The following is a 24033-nucleotide window of genomic DNA, read 5'->3' on the forward strand; positions in this document are numbered from 1 at the left end:
TTCCTTTCCAGGCTGCCCTTGGAGACTGCTTTCCTGTGGGGCTCCATGGAGAGCCAAGGTGGGGTTCAAGGCTTTCTACCTCATACAAGGCCTATTATCTGTAGCTTCTAGAAGACAGAGACCATTGCTTAACACAGGTGTTGAGGCTCAGAGGACTTTGTTGGTCCCAACTCTGTCACTAACTCACTGTATGATCCTAAGTAAGTCCCTTTCTGGGCCTTAATTTATCCACCTCTACAATGAGACACTTGGCATCTGTGATTTCCAATATCCCCTCTAACTCTGAGACTCTGCATTCTAAGATATGCACAAGAGAAAGATCACTGTGGGCTAGGAAAATGTGCCAAGGAGCCTATCCCTTGGGAATCAAAAGCAGGGAGGGCTCTGAGAGGAAAGGCAGGGAGGTGAGCCCAAAGGGCAAGCCATGGAGAATTCAAGGAAATACTTCTTCACAGAGGCCTGCCATTAGCTGGTGGAGCCAGGTCACCAGAGGCCAAAAGGAGAGTGGGAGAAATTCAGGTCCACTAACATTCAGTCGGTGGCCATGGCATCGGGACATGTAAACAGACCCCAGGCTCAAGTTTCAGGGAATAAACTGACCACCTGCCAAGACTGGGAAGGAAGTGTCCCCTGTGCAACCTCCCATGGGGACCCTGAGTGAGGGCTTCATTTGTTTTTCTTTAAACCCTCTCCCCCTGACCACTTGGACTAGGAGGGAGAGGCAGGATGCTGAATTCAGCCTGGCCACCTCACCCCCGCCTGCCCAGGCATTCTCACCCCCACCCAATTTACTCTCAATAAGGAAATGACACATGGGTCTTTTCCCAAAGGGAAGACTCCTGGGCTGGAAGCCTAGCCCTCCAGACTCCTTGGCCGCCAAGGTCTCCCTAAATGCTCAGTCTCAGAACCTCCCGAGGCTGCTGGGAAGGTTGACCCAACTCTAGGAAGAGATGCCTATTTACAGATAAATCTGCCTATGGCTGCAGCTCATTAGTGCAATGGATTGGCTACTGAAGACCAAGGTCACAGGTTTGACTTGGGGTTGGCTTTGCTCCATCTCAAGGCCACAAACTGACACCTCTGTCCTCAGTCATTTTGCAGATATGCGCCATTGGTCACAGTAGGAACTTGGTTACAGAATATAGACCATCCCCACTGCTGGGGACATAGCATGGTTATATCTTAGAGTGGAAAGATCACTCTTAGAGTTCAGGTCTCAGCTCCCCCACTTACTGTCTATGTGACCCAGAGCAAATCAGTTCATTTTTCAGAGCCTCAGTTTGCCACCCCCTCCCCGCTTCCCCACCCCAACTCACTAAGTATTTTTAAGTGTCCGCTATGTGGCCAGGCACTGTGTTGGGTGTAGGAATGAAAAAGACAATAACAAAACACCATCTGGCCTCAAGGAGTCACTTTCTATGGAGGGGGAGGGAGGGGAAGAATGTGTACATGCATTAGTAAATACAAAAGATGTACAATGTAAGGGTCTTTGGAGGAAGGGCCCTGAAAACTGGGGGCATTAGACAAGACTTCATGAGGAGGGGGCATTTAAGTCTTGAAGGGAGTGAGGAATTCTAAGAGGTAGATGTGATGGGGGAGACAGCTCCTGGCATGAGAACCAGCAAAGCATGAAGACAGGAGGTAGGAATGTCCATCATGTACAGGGAACAGAAAGTTGGCTGGAATGTGGAGTGTGTGAAGGAGAGTATTATGAAATAAGGCTGAAAAGATAGGCTGGAGCCAGATCGTGAAGGACTTTCAATGCCAAACAAAGAAATTCATATTTTATCTTAGCTGCAACAGAGAACCCCTGAAGCCTCTTATTCAGGGAGCAATGCCATCAGACTGATGAGAATCAATCGGTCAATCAGTCATTCCACTTCCATGCCCATTCCCCTATGCCTGGAATATACTCCCTAGCCTCGGCACAAAATCCCTCACTTCCTTCATGAAGCATTTTAAGTACCACCTTCTACTCGATGCCTCTCCTGATCCCCCCAACTCCCTCCCTGCCTCCCCAACTTGCATTTGACAACCTCATATTTATTTTAGATTTATTCTGTGTATCTATGTGCTATCTCCCCTAAAAGAATGCAAGCTCCCTGAAGGCATGAACTATTTCCCTTTTGTCTAGTGCCTGGCACATACTGGCCACTTAACAGATATTTGCTCATTGAGGATGGACAAGAGAAGTTCTACCTACCTCACAGTGGTGGCATCAGGATCTAAGACAATGGATGTGAAAACACTTGGAGGCCATCAAGCACCATAGTCATCATTATCATTGAAAATAACAATTATGTCCTATTGATAAGAGGCAGTAAAGAACTTGTTAGAAGAAACATATATCCTATCCTGCCTCCAACATTTGCTAGCTATTTGTAACCACATCGCTGGACCTTAATTTCCTTTTATGTAAAATAAGGAAATGCCCTTTCCCAAAGCTGGAGCAGTTGATAAAGTGCCTGGCCTGGAATCAGGAAGACTCCTCTTCCTGAGTTCAAATCTGACCTCAGACACTTCCTAGCTATGTGACCCTGGGCAAGTCAATTAACTCTGTGTGACTCGGTTTCCTTGTTTGTAAAATGATCTGGAGAAGGAAATGACAAATTGCTCCAGTATCTTTGCCAAGAAAACCCCAAATAGGGTCATGAAGAGTCAGACGTGACTGAACAACAATAATTAGAAGCACTTAACTTCGTGCACTGCACTACACTAAGGAGTGAGGATGCAAATCAAAAGTTAAGACAGTCTTTACGCTCAAGAAGCTCCAATTCTAATGGGGAGACAACCCACAGAAGGCTTCAGCTGCAAGTCAAATGGAAAAGTTCCATGATCCTTAGGGGGAAACAGCAAAGTAGATAGCAATGCCTCTTCTTTAATTTCACTTCCACCAATAGACAGAATGACATCAGTTTCTGAGATTAAACCACTTAACAGTGCCAAGGACCTTGGTGGAAGGAAACCTTCTTTTCTGGTTCTGAAAAAGCTATGGCCACAGTCCCTACAGGAACAGAAGCCCTGGACATACAACCCAAAAGCCTAACCTCTGGACAGAGGGGTCCCAGCCTGACTCTCAGGGACTGAGGGGTAGTTCTCCTTCCTGAGGGTGTCATCACTCGGCTCTTCGGCAACAATGGGAAGGCCAAGCCCCAGAAAGGGCAGGGAAGGACCATACCTGGGGTACAGCTTGTGTTCACCCACACCTTCCCCACCAATGCCAGAAAAGGAGAGAAAGACTCTCATAAGATCTTGCTTTGGTCCAAACGTGGGATTTCATTCTTGGGGGGGGCTCCCAGTATGGAAATTCCCTCCACTGATACAGATGGATGGCAACTCATCTCTAATGTACAGCCTTATTTGGAGAGTTACTGAGGGCACTGGGATGTTATGAAATCTTGGGCATGTGAGATCATAAGTTTAGAGTAGGAGGGGACTTTGGGGATTCAGTCCCCTCACTTTTACAAATGTAGAAACTGAGGCTCAGAGAAGCTTGTGCCTTGCATAGGATAATAAAACCAGTTTGGGTCAGAAGCATGATTTAAATCTGGGTCTTCTGCCGCCTTTCTTACAGAAACTTAGAAAATCATCCAGCTCAGAATGGCAGAGCTGGGAGGGACCTCAGAAAATCATCTGGCAAGGCCAGAGGGACCCTAAACACCATCTAATCCATTTTCTGTTTTATAGAGGACAGGAAGGTGTAGAGAAGGGAAATGACTTGACCAGAGCTACCCAGCAAGTCAATAACAGCAGACAACTACAATGGAGAGCATTAACCTCTTGTATTCTGCAATGAAGCTTGCCCCCAGGGAGCTAGAATCACCCTAGTGATGATGTAACCCTCCCTCACCAGTTTCATGTGAGAATGGAAGAGAAAAGGATATGACTACCTAGCTCCACCCTTCCCAAGAACAAATATGAACCAGAAACATGACATCAATGAGAGGCGGTGAGGCAGGCTAGGGAGGTCATTTCCTCTGTCTCCTCCACCTCCCTTCTCATACAAGGTCCCTCCATGTTATTCTCCCCTTTTAGAGCCTGCTCCCCTGTAAAGGAAAGTAGAGATATTTCTGGTAACAATATTAATGGAGACCAAGTTGTCAGTTGGGAAGCTAGGTGGCACAGTGGGTAGAGTGCCAGGCCTGAAGTCAGGAAGACTCATCTTCCTAAGTTCAAATCCAGCCTCAGACACTTACTAACTGTGTGACCTGGGCAAGTCACTTAACCCTGTCTGCCTCAGTTTCTGCCATCTGTAAAATGAACTGGAAAAGGAAATGGCAAACCCCTCCAGTATGTTTGCCAAGAAAATCCCAAAAGGAAGAGTTGGACACAACTGAACAAGTCATCAGTACAGGGTACTAAATTTGGAAACCAATGGGCTGAGGCAGATCCCTGGGAGTGCATGTGTGTGTTTATGTATGCATGTATATGTCCAAATATATGTATATATTCTTATGTGTATATGCATTTAAAGGGGGCAGGGGAGAGAGAGAGAGTAGAGGAAAGACAAGGATTCTGGGGAAATTTCAGATCAATCCATCCCCATCTACAATGGATCAAGTCCTCCCTCTGTTCCCCACCTATGCTCTACCAATCATCAGGCCAAGAAATTGCTTTGGTGGCCACCAGACCAAGGGATGATGCGTGTAGAGCTGAGTGTCTATTGCACAAGCTTAAATCATAGGGCTCCAAGTTTAGACTGGAACACAGGCATCCTGACTCCAAGACTACTCACTTCCCCCCCATACCAACAATTCTAGGCACTCTTCCCCTAGACAGCTTTCAGAATATTGGCAGCTCTCCATTTCCCATGATAATAAGAGTTCATGGATAATTAAAATCCACCAATAAGTCCCCAAGCTCATTTCAGCTCATCTTTCCTCATGCAGCTATTTCACCACCCCTCCCACCTGTAATTACCTGTTGATAGTTTGCATTTCTTTGTTGTTCCTCTCCCCTCTCCTCACCCCCCCCCAAGAATGTAAATTCCTGGAGGGTGGGTTGTGTGTAACTCTAGCCCCTGGAAGGTTGTAAGCACTTAAAAGCTTCCTCAGTTGAATACTACTGACCACCCGCTATTTGTCCAAAGTGAGGCAGTAAGGGAGAGACAAAGCCAGATGAAGCACAGTTCCTAGTTATCCAGAAAGGGCCATCTAGTCGAGGAGATGAAGCATAGACAGAAATATCAGAATCAGAAGGGTCATGTCTAGCGGATATCTGAGGGGGAGAAAGGACTTAAATCTAGAAGGATCTACAAAGGCTTTAAGGAACATTGAAGGTTTGAAGGCTGGGCGAGATAAATTGAGTGCAAATTTAGGCCAAGAACGCTGATCAAAGCCAAGAACCCCAAAATTTGAACCCCCAAACCACCACCTGCCAGCCATATGCCCTTGGAAAATACCACTCCCATTGCTTCATTTGCCAAAGAAGAATCATAACAACTGCACCCCTTTTTTTTGGACCAGATCTGTGAGGAAACTTCCCTGTGACAATGCAGATTGGCGCATGCTCTAGAACTCGACATCTTAGAGAATTTCTTGGGGCACTGAGAAGTCAGATGACTTACCCTGGGTGTCACAGGCAATAGGAATCCAAGATGGGATGGCAGGCCAGGTCTTCCAGACACTAAAGCCAGCTCTCAGTGCACTCGCTGCTGCCTCTCAATACTTGACCCCAACCAGACTCAAATGAGATAATAGCCATGAAAGCACACTATACAAATATTCCAGGATCTGTGATTTCATTGCTGAGGCCCCTCCCCGTCCCCACTAATACAGTCCTGCCATGCTTGTGTAAGTGGCTTTAAACAAAACAAACCAAAAAAAAAAAAAAATCCCTTGATGGCCAGCCATGGTGATGACTACATCAGTCTTATTCCACTGGTTTCTCTTCCGATCTTTCCTTGGGGCATGGAGGTGAAAGGACCCTAAGTTCTCTAATGCTATGCCAGCTGTGCCCAAACTCCTCAACAGAATGGGCCTAGGGCAGCCTCTGTGTCCAGAGAGGAGACTGTAGTTTGAAGATAAGACTGGCCAAGTTCAGGGAGGTTTCTTCAGCTTAGGGCTGGCCGGCTTCCAGGGAATGAATGTTTTTCTTTTCTTTTTTTTATTTAGCATTTTATTTTTCCCCAATTCCATGTAAAAACCATTTTTAATGGGATGAATTTTTTTTAAGTAACTCGGAAACTTCTACTGATGCTCACAGATTTAGCACTGGGAAGAACCTTAGAGTTCATCTCATCTAAACCCCCTGCTTTTTTACAGATGAAAGCCCAGAGAAGTTAAGTGATTTGCCCAAGGGCAGACAGTCTGTAGGTAGCAAAGCTGGCATTCAAACCTCTGCCTCTAGATCCCATGGCCCCTCCACTATACCATGATGCCACTCTTGGAGGAAGCTCCCATACCAACAAAATTAAAGATTCTTCAAGTATTATTATCGTTGTCTTTGTTTTGACAGGTGGGGATGAAGGGAAAGGCCCTTCCAGGGGAGAGGAATGTCATGAGTCAGGAAGATAATCATCAGGAAAGTATAAAATAATCTGTTCCTGAATCATATCGGTACCCACTGCACAGTAATCTGGCAAGGGGGTGGACTAGAAGTCTCTCAGAGTATTCAGGGCAAGCACATCTGGGCTTCCTCCCCGTTGGAAGCCTGCTGCTCATAACCCTAACACACCAAGGAAGCCTGTTCCTCGGGGTATGTTTGTCAGGCCCATAATCATTCCTCTGATGCCTGGAATGGTGAGGACACTCTTCTGCATCTCCAGACCCTTGGGGAAGCTGCCAGCTGTCTTCTTTCCCTCTCCTTGTGGTTTTCCCCTCTTACCAAAGCACCCTGGCCATGGAAGCTGAGGCAGGGCACTGTGGTACATTCTCCACATGCTTTGCTAACAAAAAAATAAATAGCCGGGAGAAAAAAATGTAGGAGGAATGATAATGAGTTCTAGATGTGACCTAAACAGACCCTCTCCAGTATAAACAAGAGGGCCCGTTCTTGGCTGTGGGAGCCCAAGTCCCTGGGGAGGTTTCTAGCCATTCTTCCCAAGGGACATCAGCGCCCCTAAGCCATAGAGAACAAACTGGGAGACAGGCCGTGAGTTTAAATCCTACCCTATCGCTCATTAGCTGGATACTCCCTGCATATCCAACTGCTGAACCTCTGTGAGCCTCAGCTTCCCACCTGCCCATTTATAGTTTTTACTAGCTAAGGAGCTTTGGGGGAGAGGGGAAGGCAAGCCAGCTCTGTTGGATTCTGCCCTGCCCTTTCTCTATGAATTCAGACCCACTAAATCACAAACTGTTGAGTTTGTGACAGTTGGAAGGGCTCTCACAAGGGCACCTAGGCAAAATTCCCATTCGGCATCACCCCCAGGCAGTAACTGAGCACCTGCTTGCATACTTCCAATGACAGGGAGCTTACCACCCGCCAAAGCAACCCATTCCACTTATTGGGCAGCTCTGTTAGAAAGTTCTTCTTTTGGGGGGCAGCTAGGTGGCGCAGTGGATCAAGCACCAGCCCTAGATTCAGGAGGACCTGAGTTCAAATTCAGCCTCAGAAACTTGACACTTACCAGTTGTGTGACCCTGTGCAAGACACTTTACCCTCATTGCCCCGCAGCAAAAAAAAAAAAAAAGGAAAAAGGAAAAAAAAGAAAAAAAATTCTTCTTTATGTAGTTGAAATCTGCCTTTCATGCAACTTCCACCCATAAGTCCTAGTTCTTTCCTCTGGGCCCAGACAATAGAAGTCTTAATTGCTCTTTGACATGACAGTCCTTTTAACACACAGGGTGTCCCAAAAGTCTGAGGGCGGTTAAAAGCTTTAATAGCTCAAAACTGCCCTAAGACATTTGGGAAACCTGGATAAAGAAAGTGACCCTATCTCCTGAACCCCAATCAATCCCACATACTAGAAGAATGCTTTGGAAAAGACATACAAGCTGGGTCCTAGTGGCTAACATAACACTATCACGAGTACAAATGCTCAATGCTTCTTTCTCCAGAAAGCAATGGGTCCAAGCCAGGGCAGAAAGGGAAGAGGGTACCATACCAACATGTGTGCAATAGCACCAGAACCTTCCAGAGAGCTGGCAGAGACGCTTGAAACTATCTAGTCCAGCTCCTTCATTTTCAGAGGAGGAAAGTTTGGCCCAGATTAAGAAAATGATTTGCCCAAAGATTATACAACCCATTGAGCCCCTCCATATTATTGGAAGGGTATTGGGAAGCTCTTACTCCATCCCACCGCAAGTATATCCTTCAGGCAGCTAGGTGGCGCAGTGGATAAAGCACCAGCCCTGGATTCAGGAGGACTTGAGGTCAAATGTGATCTCTGACACTTGAAACTTACTAGCTGTGTGACCCTGGGCAAGTCACTCAACCCTCATTGCCCTGCAAAAAAAGAAAAGAAAAGAAAGCATATCCTTCACTGACACCTAAAACTGCATCTGAGGTTCATTCTTTTGCATTGTCTTTCCAATTCTAGATGTTCTTAAATGTAGATATCCTGGGGAAGCAGAAAAAATTTGTCTCCCTTTGGGTCTGGACCCTGCTGAGGTAGCCAATTCCCCCTGAGCACCTCAAGTCAAGTCGCCAGAGGCTAAGAGAAATACCCTAGTGATATAAAGGTAGAAACTACAACCTTGGGAAATACCACAGGATTGTGTGTATGTGTGTGTGTGTAAAGGGGTGGGGGGCTGAAGAAGAGTCCTACTGTCTGGGGACTCTCATTCCCCTCTTTTCCCCTAACCACAATTTCTGGGTCTCTGACTCACTAGAGACTGCTCCTATCAGTGCAGAATGGCATTAACATAGTAGAAAAGATGTTGTTATTGGTGATGTCATGACTTGCAGTGAATTAGATTTAAGTGAGGGAGGGTTGAGTGGAAAAGATACCCTCAGCTTGGAGGCAGATCTGGGTTACAGCCCTAGCTCTGATTCTTCCTAGCCATGTCCCTCCTGAGCAAGTCAGCTTTAACCATCTTTTGTTGTTGTTGTTCAGTCCTTTTGGGGGCCATCTCCAGTCATCCCAATCTATATCTTGCCACTGGACCCAGATGGCTCTGGGGAAGAGAGTGAGGCCTGTGACTACACAGCCCTCCCTCACTAAATCCAACTCATTGCAAGTCATGACATCACCTCCCCATATCATGGTCCTCTTTGAGAATGAAGGACAAACAACGAATGAACAATCAATTCTTTCAGTCATGTCTGACTCTTTGAGACCCCTTATGGAATTTTCTTGGCAGAGATACCACAGTGGTTTACCATTTCCTTCTCTAGCTCATTTTACAGATGAGGAAACTGAGTCAAACAGTTAAGTGACTCCCCCAGGATCACACAACTAAGAGGTATCTGAGGGTGGATTTGAACTCCAGTCTTCCTGACTCCAGGCCCAGCACTCTATCCACTGTGCCACCTAAGCACCCAATTAACAATCCAGACCAAGGGTTCTTAACCAAGAGCCCATGAACTTGTTTTTGGTAAATATCTGTATAACTATTTCAATATAACCGGATTCCTTTGTAATCTTATATATATTTACGCACTTTAAAACATTATCCTGAGGAGAATTCCTTTTTTCCAGAGGCAATGGGCCTCCCAAAGAGGTCCAGGGCATTAAAAAAAGGTTAAAAAAAATCCTCTCTAGACCCAAGTTTCCTTATCTGTCAAATGAATATAATAATAGCTGCACTACTTACCTCACCAACCTATTGTAAGAAAGGGGCTTTGTCAACATTAGTGTTATAGGAAAGGGAGCCATTATTAACTGCTGGCTCCTGGGTTTCCTCGTGTCCAGAGTGGGGCACTAACTTCCCTACTTGAATATGAAAGCTGTTTATGACCCTTGGCTGAAGGCCTCCTGACAGGGCTGGGAATTAGAAACTGTTGTCATGTGGACACACACACAGACACTAGGGGCTTTAATGATTAAAATAAGGTCCTGGAATCTTCTCGGCACAGGCCAACTGTCAATGGACTTCCCAGCTCCTCTTGCCCATAACCACCTAAAGGTCATAGGATCTATAATCAAGGGGACCAAACTGAAATTCCTATCAGATGATTAGATCACACTATATATCAGCCTCCACACCCGGACACACGCCGCCCCCCCCCCCCTTAGTGCTCAAGGTCCCTCACACATCCTACTGACTACAGAATGTTAGAACTGTTTGAGGAATGTTGTGTTTAAACTTGCCATTTTTACAGAGAGGGAAACTGAGGCAGACACACTCACACACCAGATACCCCAATACACCTTGAAGCACAGAGATCCACAGAAGGATGTGTATTCACACAGACATATGATTCCCTACGCACTTAGTCGTCCCCCAATCTTTGCTCATGCTCAGAGGTGAATCTCTGCTGTAGAATTAAGTGGTTGTCCTACTTAGTCTTCTGGCATCCCTCCCTGACTCCTACCCCTCCCTGCCCGGGGCAGCCCACCTTCTCCTTCCTTCCTCCCCCCTCCCCTGCTCCCCAAGAACCTGGAAAACCTACTCTAGAGGAAGCTAGACTTGGTCTGGAGGAGGTGTGATGAGGGTGGTCTCTGGCACAGGCTGGATCCCCTGGGGGAAGTGATGATTGCTGGGAAAAGACCAAGGGCTAGCACCCACTTATTCAGCATTCTCCCCCCCCCCTTTCTCCAGGTCAGCTATTGGTACCACAAAAGTCTAGAGGGGGAAAACCCAACAAGAGAAGGGTCTCTGCAGTACCAGCACAGGGCAACAGAAGGGTTCAAATCTCACATAAAGTTTTTGTTTGTTCTGTTTTGTTTTGTTTTGTCTAGTGAGGCAATGGGGGTTAAGTGACTTGCCCAGGGTCACACAGCTAATAAGTGTTAAGTGTCTGAGGCTGGATTTGAACTCAGGTACTCCTGACTCCAGGGCCAGTGTTCTATCCACTGTGCCACCTAGCTGCCCCTAGCGTTCAAATCTCAACCCAATTAACTCAAGATGATCTTGCAAGCCACTGAACTGCTCTAAACCCCAGTTTCCTCATCTTTAAAAATGAAGGGGTTGGAAAAAATTGGGGGCGGCTAGGTGGCGCAGTAGATAAAGCACTGGCCCTGGATTCAGGAGGACCTGAGCTCAAATCCGGCCTCAGACACTTGACACTTACTAGCTGTGTGACCCTGGGCAAGTCACTTAACCCCCATTGCCCCACAAAAAAAAAAAATGAAGGGGTTGGACTAAATGAACTCTAAAGTCCAAATCTTATAAGCCTCAGTTTCTTCATCTGTAAAATCTGGCAGACAGGTGATAGTCTGTGAAGTAGGTATGTCCCAGGGAAGGCTCCAAGAAGATACATAGTGCTCTCAAAGTATCAGCGTTTCCTGATATTAGGCATGCACGCAGATTACCCCCCAAAAAATACCAAGAAAAATGATTTTCTTTGACTTCTAGACCTTTTTGCACAAAGGGCTCACATCAGGGACAAGAGATGTGCAAATACTGGGCAAGGCTGGATAACTGCACCCCCAACTTCCCCCCCCTCCTCCTGCCTCCACTGGAACACAGGCAGCCTGACTCATCACTAAACAAATCCCTAAGGGCTTGGTCATGGATTTTCTGGCATTACAAATAGGTGCCTTTATAAAAAATCATGTGAAAAAAGCATCTTTCACTGCAGGCATCCCCCACCCCCGGGCCAAACGCACATTGCACACGAGTCATCTGCCTCACAGACTCTGCTTTCTGGGGACTGGTGAGTACCCTAAAGGCTGCTCCTGGCTCTGCCAGGGCCACCCTGAGCCAGCTCATCATTTGGGGGGCCACGAGCCCCAGTCTCTAACCTCAGCCCCCTGCCTTGTAAAGTCCTCAGCAGCCCTTCTCTCCCACCTCTCCAGGCCCATTCCCAGCTACCAGAGGAAGGCCAGGTGCGAAGGAAGGAATGAACAGGGAAAGTCCCAGTGGGAAACAAGGAGGGGAGGGGAGGGGAAGAGGTGCAGTTCAAAAATGAAATCTTCCTTAAGGAGAAGAAGAGCCTTGATCTGTCTGTTGAATAAAAGGTGACATTCTGCCTGGAGGCAGAGAACAACTAAAAGACTTTTTAAGGTCCCTTTGGTGTCAAGGACCCTAGAAGACTTGGCTGTGTGACAGGACCTCCCCGTCTCAAGTAGAAAGTGTACTGGAGGGGCAGCTAGGTGGCGCAGTGGATAGAGCACTGGCCCTGGATTCAGGAGGACCTGAGTTCAAATCTGGCCTCAGACACTTGACACTTACTAGCTGTGTGACCCTGGGCAAGTCACTTAACCCCAGTTGCCTCACCAAAAAAAAGAAAAGAAAAGAAAGTGTCAGGAGATCTGACATTGGGCCACTTCAGGGTCTTCAAGGGTAGGGCCTTGGCCTAGATAGATTATCTTTGAGTTCCCTCCCAGCTCTGACATTCTATGATTCACTAATTAATCTATTTGAGTCTTCTAACAGAACATCAAATCATTCTAGTGACGGGGACTGGGACGATAACTAGAGAAAACACTAAACGAGGAGTTGGGAGACCTGGATTCTAATCCTGGTGCTTCATTTGACTCACTTTGTGACTTTGAGCAAGTTCATTCTTGTCTCTGGGGCTCAATTTTCTCATCTATGAAATGAGGTCTCATCCAGGTCCCATCCAGCTCTGACCCTCATTCTCTGTTCTAGAGCCCTTTTCAGCTCTAGGTCTTCTGTTATTTAGGACCACGGACAGCTTAAAGTATTTTTCCCTCTTGGGGGGAATTGCATTTTTAACAGAAAATAATGTCCTGCAGAAAATATTTATAGCCCCTATTTTTTTTTTGGGGGGGGGGAGACAAAGAATTGGAACCAACAACCGTGGCACATGAATGTGATAGAATACTATTGTGCTATAAGAAAATGTGAAAGGGATAGTTTCAGAGAAACCTGGGAAGATGTGTATGAACTAATTCAGAGTGAAGTGAGCAAAGCCAGGAGAACCAATTATACAGTAACAACAGTTTCGTAAAGACAAACCACTTTAAAAGGCTTAAGAACTGATCAACTGCAAATGACCATCCAACAATTCCATAGGACCAATGATGAAGCACACCACCCATACCTTCTGACAGACAGGTACAAATTAAGACCAAAAAAAGAAAATTTTGGATGTGGCCAATGCAGGAATTTGTTTTGCTTGACTATGCATATTGGTTACAAGGGTTTTGTTTTTTCTTTCTCTTTCAACTCGAGAAGGAGGTGGGAGGGAAGATGCTGTGTTTTCATTAATTGAAAAAAATGAAATTAAGCTAAGAAAAAAATAAAGAACAAAGTCTTCACCTAAGGAGATCAGGTTCTAAATGGTGGGATTCCAGGCTTCCTCAATGAATAAGGAAAATGATACTTTATTTTTCAAGAGTGGCATGAGGGGAATCTTGTTGGGCCTCTGAAATTATACCATGCACAAAGTTACCTAAAGCCTGGCTGCCTATCACGGCTGATTCAGCACAATCTCCCTCCATAGGCCCCAGCCATCCCTGTGTGCCATGAACAAATCTCCCATGGGCTTCACAAGGCTGGGTCAGCAGTCATTCAGCACATTGCCTCCCTTGTGACTGTCATAAGGAGGGACTAAAAAGCTAGCATCCCTCCTCAGACTGTCCCTTGTGCCCAGCCCCAGTGAGGGACCCCCTCCTGGAATAACCAGGCTTGTTGGGACTGTGGCACTTCATGTGCATAGATGACAGATGCATTAACTTAGGAGGGTTTCTTTGGGGTCTCAAAAGAGGATGAGTCTCATGGCACAAAGAAGCCAATCATTGCCAGTCCTGTTCCCCACCCTATTCAGGAATGTCTTCTCGGTCCATTCAAATCCCACCCACTCTAGTCCAGAATGGAGTAAGAGGAAATCCTGTGTCTGCCATTTATAATGATAGATTAGATAGATGAGAGAGAAGAGAGATAGGAGAGAGAGAAGAGAGAGGGAGAGAGAGAGGGAGGGAGGAGGAGAGGGGGAGAGGGAGAGAGGGAGAGAGGGAGAAAGAGAGATGGCCATGGATTTTCTTGCATTATAAATAGGTGCAAGTCACTTCATCCCAATTGCCTCACCAAAAAAAAAATTAAATAAACATAAAAAATAAATAGGTGCCCATCTAGATCTATTATAACTTTCCCTCCCTGTACCTTGGTTTCTTCATTTGTCAAACCTTCATAGGTTTTATAGAAGTTAGAGCTAGCTTTGTAAATTGTAAGACACTAGATGATATAAATGTAAGTTGTCATTCTATCAGGCCTGTCTTGTTCCCCACCCCCACCTCCAACCCTGCTGTAAGTCAGTACACTGCCCTGGTGTGGCTCCCTCAGGAGGTCCTTAGTCAGTCAGTTTCCTTTGACTGAGCACCTGAGAGCTGAGTTCCGATCCTGACTCAGGCGCTTGACCATCTGGATTCTTTCCTTCCTGGTTAAGTAAGGAGTTTCTACAACTGCGGAAAGATTCCTAGCTGAAGAGACACTGTGCTCATGCTAATGCAGGGCATGATTAGACTTCTTTGAGCTGGAGGTGATGAGGGCAAGGGCCAGCCCAGTGGAGAAAGGCCTCTGCCTTCCACCCAGCCCCCTCTCTTGCTCCCTCCTTCAGAAATACATTTTCGGAAGGCTGAATCAAGCACACTCCCTTAAAGCAATGTCCGCCCCTGTAGGCTTTTGAAGCAGCCATCTGTCTCCACAAGGGGAGGAGTCCTTCACTCCGCATCAACCTCCTCCCCTCCACCTCTCCTCATCCCCACTCCCCATGGCCACCTGCTGCTCAGCCTCCCACCTAGGTGGAGCAAGGCCCTACACGTGGCTCTAAGAACCTGCTCCCTGCAGGCCAGAGCCCAGCTCCAGTCCAATAACTTGCTGGCGATCTAGTGGGAAGTGCTTTTCTGGATCCAGCAAGGGTCTTTTCCGAGGGGAGTGTGGCAAGCAGGAAGAAACAGGAAATTCAGTGGGAGGTATCACTGACCAAGAAGGCCCCTACGACTGGCCAAAGACCAGGGAGGGGGAAAGGGCCGAGGCCCCGAGTTCCCACACGCCCAAAGATTCAGAAGGAAGCAACTCGCCTGCAAGCCTGCTAGAAGCAACAGCTGGAATCAGGGGGGCAGACCCTCGCGCCGCCGGCCAGGGACATGACGGTTAGCATGGCACTGCTCTGGGACACAGCCCTCTCTCTTCCCCCTCCTCCCAAATCCCGGGCTTCATGTTTGGCCAGTCTCCATCCCTTCTGAATGCCAGCATGACTCAGACTCCCAGGGACTGTTCTTGGGAACTCAGGAGCGACCCCCCTCAGAGCTGCCCACCACAGGCAGTGAGACCACCCAGCTGGTGGCACAGTCGGGCTAAAAATGCCCATACTCTCACACCAGCTCAGTGAAGGAACACGGACTGCTGGCCAGCTTACAAAACCCCCATTGCCCACTGCACCCCACCCCCAGCTTCCACTTCACTCTAATTCAGCTCCCCTTCTTACCCTTTTGCTAAAACATGTGACAAGGTGTGGGCGCCCTCAGCCTCCGCCCCCACATTGCAGCATTCACATGGCAAGCTGTCTCAATCCCCAGTGGGCGTTTCCCCCGCCCCCTAAATAAACCCTACGGAGAGGGAAGGCCACAGCCAGAGGCTTAATCCACCGACCCTCCACCCACCCCTCTGGATCCATGCTGAGCTAGGGGAAGGGGAGGGGGAGGGAGGAGGTGTCACCAAGACTGATCCAAGACCCAACCCGGTTATCATGAAATAACCCAGCCACACTGAGGGTGTGCCCTTGGAAGGAGCATATCCTCCCCCCCCCCCACCCCAGTACTGCCCCCCAACCTTGCAGGAGAGGTTCACTCACCACCTCACTCCTGATTACACACACACACACACACACACACAGAGTTCACCAGGAACACACAAGAATGTTATTTTTCCAGTAGATAAGTCAAGGCGCTCCAGACCTAATGCATCCCATCAGGTAACAAAACCTCAGGAAGGTCTCTGGGACAGTTCAGCTCTCTCCAGAGCCCTGAGCCAAGACTGGTTCCCACACCTCCCCTCCCCACGTCCCAGCGCGCGCGCGCGCGCGCACACACACACACACACACACACACACAGCAAGGAAGTTAGGGGAAAGTCTCCTTTTCTCCATGCTTGCCACTCCACACACGAAGGACAAACTCCCAGGCCTGAGAGATGACATAAGCGGCACTGCCTGCTAGGGACCTCAGAGTACACCAAGTTCCCCTGGCTGCATCAGCAGTCTAAGTTGGGCAGACCCAGTTGCAGCCCAACAGGTTGTTTTTCCTGGTCCAGAGGTGCTGGGGCTTAGGGGTAGCAGGCAGCATAGTAGAATATTAAAAGTTCCTAGGGACACCGGGCTAGCCCTAGTGCCAGTGAGGAAGTGGGTGCTAGCCTTTCATTTCTCTTAGAAGAAAGCGAGGTCCAGAGAAGGGACGCTATCTGCCGGGTAGTGCAATCTGTCCATGGAAGAGCCAATACTAGAACACAGGTCTCCTGACTTCCAGCCTAGGGGGGTTTTGCTACCCCGGTTTCACTGGAGTTTTCAGCTAGGACCCTAGTCCAAGGATAAAGCCCCGAGAGCTCCTCATTCTCCTCACAGGAGACAGTGATGCTACTGGGGCAGTTCCTTGGCCACTGGCCTGTGGGAAGTTGGTTTCCGGATTTCTTTTCCCTAGTGCAGGGGGGCCTCGCCCTAGGGAAGCAGGCATGAGGACAGGTAAGGACAAGGATCAGCAAACAGATTTTAGGATGAAGACCTCAAAGGGACCTTAGAGGATGTCTAGTCCAACACTTCACTTTACAGATGAGGAAACAGAAGCCCAGAGATGTTAAGCGACTTGCTCAAGGTCACACAGCTAGTAATTGTCGGTGCAGGGATTTCAGCCCCAAGTTCTCAATCCGCTACTCTTTCCACTATCCCTACAGCTACCCCCGCAGGAGCACAGCTGGAAAGTTGATATTGCCCTGTCCAGACTCAGCTGCCCTGCCCTGCCCTACTCTGCTGCCCCCCGAGGGAGAAAATCTGGCAGGTCCCCCAGATTCTTCTTACCTCGCGTGCAGTCAGAAGGTGCTGGTCCCCGGTCCGAGAGGGCCAGACAGCCAACGCTGTCTCAGCGCACCTGGCCCGTTGTGTGTGTCCCTGGGCTGCTGCGCTCCCCCGCCCCCCCCGCCCTGCCCTGCCCCGCCCCGCCCCGCCCCAGCCAGAGCCCCCGCTGCGCGGCGCTGCCTCCGCCTGCCAGGCTCCCGTTAGCAGAGAGAGAGCCCCGAGTGAGCCCCAAGTGAGCCACGTTACTGCTCCTGTCCCGCCGGCTTCCCCAGGGCCCTAGCGCCGCGCAGTCATCAGTGCATCGGGGCCAAGTTCAGTAGCTCTCACGCACTTCTCTCTCCTCCTCTCTCTTAGTGTTCCACCACTCCCGCCCCCCCTCACCCCGCCCCCGCCAGCTCTTGAGAGTTGCTTTCTCTTTCTTTCATTGTGTTCTCTCTCTCTCTCTCTCTCTCCCTCCCTCCCTCCCTCTCCCTCTCCCCCCCCCCCCCCCCCCCCCCCCCCGCCGTGTGTGTGAGAGTCTCTCCGTCTCCTTTGAATTATCTCTTACTTTCCCTTTAATCTTTTTCTTTCCCCTTTCGGACCCAATGTCACCAAGAACCCAAGTGTCTCTGCCTAGTCCTCCATGACTTAATAGGTAGGGGGCTCCCACACAAGTACCCAGGGAGAGGAAAAACCTACAAAGTCCCCTGTTTGACTGTTTGGGGACCAAAAGGGGTTAGGGAGAGAAATAGGAGAGACAGGTGAAAATTAGTTTGAGTTTTAAAAAAAACCAAGTTCAACATGTCCCTTAGTGGGAATCAGAATGCCCTGGGAGGTCTGGGGAGGTGTGAAACATCCTCACCCTGGAATTTGGATTACAGTGGGTACATACCAGCTTCCCCCTCCCTCTGCGACTCCCCCCCCTCCCCCCCCCCCCGCACCAGAATGCTGAATGACCTCATGGGTCTACATTGCATTCCACTGACGCAGAGTCGCTATTGGAGTGTCCTGTCCCTGGGAGGTGGCATTGTGCTACCGCTGCTCACGATGAGGGGGAGGGAGAGAGAGAGGGAGCCAAGCTTTGATGATCTGCAAGGCAAAGTATATCACCCACCTTTTCAGGAGGCTTCTCAGAGACAACCAACTAGAAGCCCATCTCTGTAAATGAGGGGGCTGGACTACATGATCTCCTTTCCAGTTCTAATGATCTATGAATCTATATAGGAAGCCAGGGAACAGCATGTGTCAGAGACAGGGAGGCCGAGAAAGAAAGAGAGCATGTGCTTTTAATGTGTGGGTGTGTTTGAGAGAGAAAAGAAGAAAAAAGAAAATGTTTTAATCTGGGTGTATGGAGATGCATGAGATTGTATTGGATTTATGCAATACTCTGGTGCATCTATAGGTTGGGGGGGTGGGGTATTCCTCCTCCTTTCCTTCCCACCCACTTCAACTTCCATCCCAGATACCAGCCCAGGAATAGTGGAAAGGATGCTAGATATGGAGTCAGAGAACCTGGGTTCAAATTCCAGCTTTGCAACTTACTACCCAGGTGACCTTGGACAATGTCATTTCTCCTCCTTGGGCCTCAGTTTTTCTCATCTGTAAAATGGGTGGACTAATTTATCTCTGAAACATTTTCTAGTTCTAAATCTATGGTATGATCAAAACTCCACAGGATAGATGAAACAAAGAAGCAGAGGCTTGTTATTTCCGCTTAACTTTACCTCTACTAGTTTCTAGGGAGGGAGGCTAATATTCTCAGGGCTGCCTAGTATTCTGTCTTGTCTATGTTGCCTACTCTAAAGAGGTTAAAACTACTGAGTCCATATTTATGTCTACCAGCTAGCCTCACAGAGAAAAACTCAATTCTTTGAGCACAAAACCTCATCCCAGGTTGACCACAACCTCAGCCCCAGAATGAGTCCTGCCCCAACCTGACCCCAGCCTTGATCCCTGCCTCAAAAGGAATCACAAACCTAGTCCCAGACTGACACCTGATATGAAGGATGATGCCCTGGGTTTTAGGCCTTACTGATTTAGTAGCTTCCCTAAGCCTCAGATCTCCAGAACTACTCCAGGGAATTTGCCCTAGAGATTATCCTTCTTATTCCACCTTAACTTAACTGATCAGCAGACCCCAACTTTAAGAATCAGGTCTCAGCACCTTCTTAGTCAATGGGCCTATTTGGCACTCTGCATTCAGAGAACAATTGTGCCTGATCCCCTACCCCCTTTCCCTCTCCCTCTTCCAAATTCACTATATTTTAGTGCGTCATTCTATCACCTACCTTCCCTCTGACATACATTCCTTCCATAGCACAGAGCTGCATTTTTTCAAGTTTATTTCCCAAGGGAAATGAACATTACCTAAGGAAAAGGATTGCAGATAGAGTGCACATTAAAGAAAATAACTTAGAACAGACTGACTGGTGCCAGTCTGCCTAAGCTAAATCACTAGCTTTCTACTACTACCTGTGTGACCACAAGCAAGTCATATTACTTCTCTGGACCTCAGTTTCCTCATCTATAAAATGAGGGTATTGGACTAGATTACCTCTGAGTCCCCTTATCACTACAAGTCTAAGATCTACAATGACTCCTTGGACCTGGAACCTATGTCCCAGCGTATCACTTCTCTTCAAATTATTCCCCAAATGGGGGGCAGCTAGGTGGAGCAGTGGATAGAGCACTAGCCCTGGAGTCAGGAAGACCTGAGTTCAAATCCAGCCTCAGACACTTGACACTTACTAGCTGTGTGACCCTGGGCAAGTCACTTAACCCCCATAGCCCTGCAAAAAACAAAAACAAAATATTCCCCAAATGAACTGTGATTCTCCCAATCGGGTGCTCTTGTTCCTGAACTCAGGGGTCTATTCCACTTTCAGCCAGTCAGGAAGCTTCCTAATTGTTGGAGGGCTTCTGGAACAATCCAGATTCCATTTTATCACTGGCTAACCAGAAATCTAGGCTCAATCATAGACTGTGAGAGCTGGAAGGAAATTTAAAGATCTTCTAATCCAACCCCCTCATCTCACAGAAAAAGAAACAGCATTATTTCTTCTGTGAACATCACATCCTTCCTGACCCTACCAGCTACTAATGCCTCCCCCACAAAATTATTTCATATATATGTTGAATATTTTTATGTATGCATGTTGTCTACCTTGATAGAATATGATATACATAGAATATTTTAGGTATACATGTTGTCTACCTTGATAGAATATGATATGCATCGAATATTTTTAGGTATACATGTTATCTATCTTGATAGAATATAAACTTGTTAATGGTAGGGACTTTTCATTTTCGTCCTTCTATCCCCAGCACTTAGTACAGTATCTAGCACACAGTAGGTGCTTAATAAATGCTTATCAAGTAATTGATATAAGGTATTTTACCCACGATCACATGGCCAATAAATGGCATGGAATTCAGGTTTCCTGGCTCTCAGTCCAGGGAACTTCCTACCATGCTTCACTGAACAAAAAGGGAAAGGCATAAAAGTGTCCTAAGATGGAACGTAGGTCATCTCTAATGTTTGAAAAAGAACCCCCCTTTTTTCCTAATTTGGTCACAGACCCAGCCCTAACACTTGCCAGAGACTTTGCAGATAGCTGTCCTTGGTGCTGAGGAGAACCCACTATAGGTAGCTCCTTCGTCACAGCCTGACCCCCTTTGCAAGTGAGTTTGCTTAATGATTTCTTTTGACAACAGAGTTTTTCAATGATATTAGCTATTATTATGAGAGAGGAATCTAAGGTCCTACACATAAATATAAGTTATTATTATGAATAGTAGCATGTCTTGGTGGAAAGAGAACTAGCATCAAAGCCAGAAAGAATTGAGGTCAAGTTCTTCTGCCCCTGATACATTTTGACATGTTGCAGAGAAGATGGTGACCTGCATTGGTAGAGGGATTTTCCCCACCTAGAAGCTCCTTTACCAATGAAATCACAAATCCAATCCCTATAGTCTCACTACTAGCAAGGAAGGGTTTTCCATAGAATTCCTTGGACACCCATTCCAGGAGGTGACAGAGGTGATGATGATGTGTGGTGTGAAAGGCAAGCATAATGTCAAACAATGACATCACATCAGGAAAACTGGATTTCTAGCCTTGTCTATGCCCCTAAATGATGCTGGGGTCTTAGGCAGGTCACATCTTCTTTCTGGGCCTTCATTTTCTATCTGTAAAACGAAGGGATTTGGGGCAGCTAGGTGGCGCAGTGGATAAAGCACCAGCCCTGGATTCAGGAGGACCTGAGTTCAAATCCAGCCTCAGACACTTGACACTTACTAGCTGTGTGACCCTAGGCAAGTCACTTAACCCTCATTGCCCTGCAAAAAAAAAAAATTAAGGGATTGGACACAATTATTTGTAAGATCTCTAAAGTTCGGGGGGCGGCTAGGTGGTGCAGTGGATAAAGCACTGGCCCTGGATTCAGGAGTTCCTGAGTTCAAATCCGGCCTCAGACACTTGACACTTACTAGCTGTGAGACCTTGGGCAAGTCACTTAACCCCCATTGCCCTGCACAAAAAAAAAAAAAGATCTCTAAAGTTCTAGAAACCAATAGCATCTGGAAAGGGAAGGCCTCGATTTTCACATCCATAAAGGAAGGATGACTTCTTGTTGGGGTGAAAAGGGACATGGGCCCTATCTCAGATGTGCTAATTGTGACCCTAGGCAAGCCATTCCCCATCCCTGACCCTCAGTTTTCTCATCCTTAGTGTCTGGGGTTGAAGTAGTAGAGAGAATCAAATGAGATTATATATATATATATATATATATATATATATATATATATATATATATATGTAAAGTGCTTCATAAATTTTAATACAATGAAAAATGTGAGATATTATTATTATTATTATTATTATTAGACTCAAAAAAGCTGGAGAGAAAAGAGGGAATGGGGAGATATGACATGTCTACATTAAGATTTTAAAAAATTAAATTCTCTTCATTTTCTGATTGTCAAAGCCCTCCCCAGGAAGTATCAGCCCCCTACACCCTCTGCCCAGGGTGTCACTTAGCAAAAGTTCCCTGGGGCAGCTAGGTGGTACAGTGGGTAGAGCACCAGCCCTGGAGTCAGGAGGAACTGAGTTCAAATCTGACCTCAGACACTTGACACTTACTAGCTGTGTGACCCTGGGCAAGTCACTTAACCTCAATTACCTCACACACACACACAAAAAAAAAAGGAAATAAAATTTTTAAAAAATTAAAAAAAAAAAAGTTCCCTGCTGCTTTTTGCAGACACACACCAGGTCCAATTTATCTTCATTTTCCTCATGTCCCCTCTAGTTGTCCCTGGATCCTTAATTTTCTTCCCATCTGGAAATGATCTATTTCCACTTGAACTGACTCAGAAGGTGATTCCTGACCCCAGCTTTCTGCTTGGTGACGGCAGGAAAGAACATAGGCTCAGGGCATTTCCATGGAGTCCCTGAGAGAACCCTTCCAGCTAGGCTAGGGACACAGATGAAGAGAAATACTCAGGGGCAGCTAGGTGGCACAGTGGATAAAGCACTGGCCTTGGATTCAGGAGGACCTGAGTTCAAATCCAGCCTCAGACACTTGACACTTACTAGCTATGTGACCTTGGGCAAGTCATTTAACCCTCATTGCCTCACAAAAAACAAAAAACAACAAAAAAAAGAGGACTCCTTAGAGGTCTGTGGTTCCATCTCCAAAAGGCCAGGCCACTCAGAGAGATTTGAAAGGCTTCAGGTACTGCTGTTCCCCAATTTGGAGGATCAAGTCCAAATTTAACCTGGCTTTCAAATCCCTGCTTCCACAAGTCAGCACCTATTGACCTTTTGAAGTTTATCCCCCATGAATACTTTTATCTAAGTTGGCCTCTTCCCTGACACCCACATACAGCATAAAATCATAGATTCAGACACCATTAGATATCTATGACAATCCTCTTCCTCGTTTTTGACAGGGTGAAACTGAAGCCTATAGAAAACGCATTTGAATTGGAAATCAAAGGGATGCCCATCAACTTAGGAATGGCTAAATAAGCTGAGGTATATGATGGTGTTGGAATATTATTGTGCTATAAGAAATGACAAGCAGGATGATTTCAGAAAGGCCTGGAAAGACTCGAATGAACTGATGTATAGTGAAGTGAACAGAACAAGGAGAATGTTGTACACAGTAACAGCAATATTGTTTGATGAAAAATTGTGAATGACTTAACTATTCTCAGCAGTACAATGATCCAAGACCATCCCAAAGGACTAATGATGAAGCATGCTATTCACCTCCAAAGAAAAGTAATATTGATTGAACACAGACTGAAGCATGCTATTTTTCATTTTCATTTTTTTCTTTTATTCAAGTTTTCTTATACAAAATGACTAATATGGCAATGTTTTACATCATTACACATGTATAACCTATATCTAATTGCTTACTGCCTCAGGGAGGGGCAAAGGGAGGGAGGGAAGGAGGAATAAAATTTGGAACTCAAAACTTTAAATAAAGGAGTATTTACTGGGGGAGGGGGAGAAGAAAAGGCACCTGAGGGTCCAGAATGAAGGTAATGGCATAACCAATACTAAAATTCAGAGCACTGAAATAGGTGGTAGTTGCATGACTGGAGAGAAAGGGAGGGGTGTGAAAGGTGTTCTGCTGACCCTAAGTCTGGTGTTTGTTCCCCTACACCAGTCTGGGCAGTAATTGCTACCTCCACCTCTATCTCCTCTCCCTCCTCTCCTTGTGTCCGAATCCTACCCATCCTTCCATGAACAGCTCAAAAATCTGTTCTCTACGAAGCCTGATACCCCCTTATCCCCCCAGGCCAATGACTTCTCCTTCCTCCGACCTGACTATTTGTGCCACACATTTTAGACCTTAAACCAACTGTCTTAAATTGCAATGCTTCCTCTCCTTTATGTGGATGCTCCCACCCACAGTACCTTTTGGCTAACCATCCATGCCTTTTCATCCTCTGTAATTCTTGATCATGTCCTTCAACAAAGTCTCCATAGAGACACTCACAGAATAATAGACTTAAAAC

General features: G+C 46.9%; 1 long non-coding RNA gene across 1 annotated transcript; it reads right to left on the minus strand.

Annotated features, from left to right (window-relative positions):
• On the minus strand, nt 1-17132 carry LOC122739873. The gene is made up of 3 exons (XR_006354687.1): nt 17023-17132; nt 2204-2304; nt 1-107 (listed from the first exon to the last, which is right to left on the minus strand). It is a non-coding gene; the product is annotated as an uncharacterized LOC122739873 (long non-coding RNA).
• Between the last annotated feature and the right edge of the window lie 6901 nt (nt 17133-24033).

This window comes from Dromiciops gliroides, chromosome 2, assembly GCF_019393635.1.
Source record: "Dromiciops gliroides isolate mDroGli1 chromosome 2, mDroGli1.pri, whole genome shotgun sequence".
Lineage (NCBI taxonomy): Eukaryota > Metazoa > Chordata > Mammalia > Microbiotheria > Microbiotheriidae > Dromiciops > Dromiciops gliroides.